This window comes from Penaeus japonicus, unplaced genomic scaffold (assembly GCF_977035675.1).
Source record: "Penaeus japonicus unplaced genomic scaffold, GWHDUDI00000001_assembly GWHDUDI00000004, whole genome shotgun sequence".
Classification (NCBI taxonomy): Eukaryota; Metazoa; Arthropoda; class Malacostraca; order Decapoda; family Penaeidae; genus Penaeus; species Penaeus japonicus.
The window spans coordinates 47,807,874-47,811,169 of record NW_028234406.1 but is presented as its reverse complement, the minus strand read 5'-3'; the positions used below and the strand labels follow the sequence as shown (position 1 = coordinate 47,811,169).

The window sequence follows — 3,296 nt, the reverse complement described above, 5'->3', positions numbered from 1 at the left end:
AAAAACACTCGACAATATTTTCTTAGAGTATGTTATGCGCGTGTTAGTATTGCACAAACTTATTTAAATCAAAGTCAATAAACTAACCGACATATTTATTTTCGAAGGGTGCATACCTAGCTATATAAACAGTATATGGAGGCAGATAAATGTATACACAAAAACAAATTAAAGCAAAATAAATACAATATCAAACATATGTGTTCGCATTAGGAACATAAGATAATTGAAAATTGAGCTAAATGATCAATAGCAGTGTGTACTAATGAAATAAAGAAAAAGCAATCTCTCTCCCCCAACATACTATCTATGGCGCTCTGGAATGTTGTCCGAAGAGCGGAGTTTGTCTCGAAGCTTCGAGGTCTGGAGAGAAAGAGGCAGAGAGTGTAACTAGGTCGCTTAAAGCATTCACGAGTGAATGTTTACCTTTTAAATCTTTAATACAGATCATATTAATGATAATAGCATTAGTAGAATTAACTGCAGTCAGGATAATACTAACAACGGCAAAATATATAGCACACGCAAGAACAATAACAACAAAAGTAATAATATAACCAACAACATCTTCACTAACTGCAACAACAGCACCACTACAACCAACAACAATAACAAAAGCAAAAGGCAACAAAAATAACAAAAAACAACAATAACACGACCAAGAGTAGCAATAACAAGATCAGCAGTAACGAAAACAGAAAGAACAACAGTCATGCATTCCTGCGGCCCGCGGTCCCCGATTGAGACATGCACCGTGCATGAGATCTGTGACGTCACTGATCCTGGTATTTATCGATTCCGGGAAAAAGGTCTTCTGTTTATGGTCTGTGCCTTCTGGGGGGGGGGCTAGGGGGGAGGGGGGTGAAGGGGTGAAGAAGAAAGGGTGGGAAGGTGAAGGGGAGGGGAGTGAAGGAGGAAGCGGTGAAGGAAGGAGGAGATTGACGGAAGAAGTGTGTGAAGGGAGGGGCAGGGAAGCGGATGCAGGATTGAAGGAGGGAATAAGGGAGAGAAGGGATATGAAGGAAAGGGGAGGGGTTGAAGAGGGAGAAACGTGAAGGGAGGGAAGGGAAAGGGAAGAGTTGAAAGAGGAAAGGAGCGGAGGGCTGGAGGAAAGGGGAGGGCTGAGAAGGAAGGAGCGTGAATGGAGGGGGCTGGGTGGGGAAGGGGGAGGGAGATGGGAGTAAAGGGAAGGGTGGAGGAAGGGGGTGGGGTTTCAAGAGAAGTAAGGGTTTTAAAAAGGATTTAATGAAAAGGTTTCATGAAAAAATGAGGGGGGGAGGGGGGGACGGAAGGGTGATCGACAAGGGATAACGTCTTGGTATGTGGAATTTGCTGGAGTGGATGGCTGGATGGAGAGATGGACGGGGGGGGGGGGGGGAGAGAACAATAAATGGAGAGAGAGAGAAAATGACACAAAGCCTAACACCAGAGAAACAGAGAGAGAAGAGAGATGTTTTCAAGAATCCGAAACGAGTTTTCATCCAAACCGCCGATCACATTACAGCTGTAGGATACGTTTCCTCTTCGATTGCCACAGCCACTCACGGGGAGGGGGGGGGAGGGGGGGGAGTGGAGGAAAGAAAGACGGAAGAGAGAGGGAACAGAGAATGAGAGTGGGAGAGAGGAAAGAAAGTGAATATATAAATGAGAGAAAAAGGGAAGAATGATAAAGGGACAAAAGGAAGAAAAAAAAGAAGGGAAGGCTGAGGAGAGGGTCGGAGGGAAAGGGAGGGCAGAGAAGAAAGGAAAGTGGAAAGGTTAGGGAGAGGGAAGAGAGAGGGAGGGATGGGAAGTGGGAGAGAGGGTGAGAATGCGGAAAGGAGTAGAGTAGGAGATAGAAAACGGAAGAGGGCAGATGGACAGAGGAAGCAGTAAGGGAGAAGGCAAGTGACAACAAGGAAAAGAAGGGCGGCTGTGAGAGGTAAAAGGGAAGAGAAAGGACAGAATAAACATAAGAAGGAAGAGTCCGGTAACAAGTAGAAAAAGGTTAAAGAAGGGGGGAGAGAAGAGAGAATGAAAAAGAAGGAAGTAGGTAAAGATATGGATGGGGGAAAGGGCGAGTGGTGGGGGGGGGGGGCGAGGAAGAGGGGAGGGAGGAGGCAGACCTCGAAGGGGGGAAGGGGGAGAGGGTGTTAGGTAGGCGGTTTGAATGTAAACAAACCTCCTTGGAATATGAACTCGCTGCTATGAAGAGGGAAGGGCAGGGGTAGGAAAGGGGGTGAGGAGGGAAGGCAAGGACAGGGTAAGGGGAGGGGAAGAAAGGGGAGGGGGTAAGGAAGGAAGAGAAGATATGGAGAGGACGAGGGGGCGAAGGAACCAGCTGCGACGGAAGGCGGAATGAAGAAGATAGGAGCGAACGAGGAAGGGGGGGAGGGTAAGGCGGGGGAGGGGGGCGGCACGGAGCGAATGAAACGGAGAAAAGAAACAAAGTGAGCCGAAGGGGCGGGGTCAGCGGGTGTTATGGTCTACAGCCAAGTTCCGCGGCGTCCGGCGGCCAAGAGGGCGCCCTGAGAGGCCCGCTGGCAAGGGCCGGCTGTTCTCTGTTCTCTTACGGGGAGGAAGAAGGGGGAAGAAGAGAAGGATGGAGACAGGGTAGGGAGAAGTAAGGGAGGAAGAAGGAGGGAAATGAGAGAGAAGAGAAGAGGGAGTGAGGGAAGGATGGATTGGAAGGGGGGAGAGGGAGGAGATACGAGCATTACCACACGCATACAAACAAAAAAGAAACACAAAACTTTTAAATTTACACAGACACACACACACACACACACAAGATCTTTCAAATCATGAAAAAATGCAATCTACAAGTGTACAGTGCGAGTCAAACGAGAAAAGTAATTTCGGAAGTTGATAATGCAACACCTCGGACTGAAGACAAGGACGAGGTATGCGACGCAGTTGCGGGAACTTGGGGTTGGAGGAAAAAGCGGAATGGGACACTGCGCTCTATCCCGGATTCTCTCTCTCTCTCTCTCTCTCTCTCTCTCTCTCTCTCTCTCTCTCTCTCTCTGTGTGTGTGTGTGTGTGTGTGTGTGTGTGTGTGTGTGTGTGTGTGTGTGTGTGTGTGTGTGTGTGTGTCTGTCTGTCTTGGTCTCTCTCTCGTGCCTGTCCGCCAACCGTCTCTCACTGCCTCGATCTCACCTGTCTGCATACATGTCTACATATTTCTACTTTGTCTCACGTACACTTCCTCTCTCATCATCTACTAGTGTTATTATACCTATCTTCTATGCGTGTATGTATGTATATGCAAGTGTTCATATATATATATATATATATATATATATATATATATATAT

General features: G+C 47.4%; 1 long non-coding RNA gene across 1 annotated transcript in view; it reads right to left on the bottom strand.

Annotated features, from left to right (window-relative positions):
- Window positions 1–298: 298 nt before the first annotated feature.
- Window positions 299–3,296, bottom strand: part of LOC147472074 (uncharacterized) — a 3,571-nt gene continuing 573 nt past the window's right edge. The window contains exon 2 of the long non-coding RNA XR_015191018.1: window positions 299–363. This is a non-coding gene — a long non-coding RNA (uncharacterized LOC147472074). The remainder of the gene's footprint in view (window positions 364–3,296) is intronic.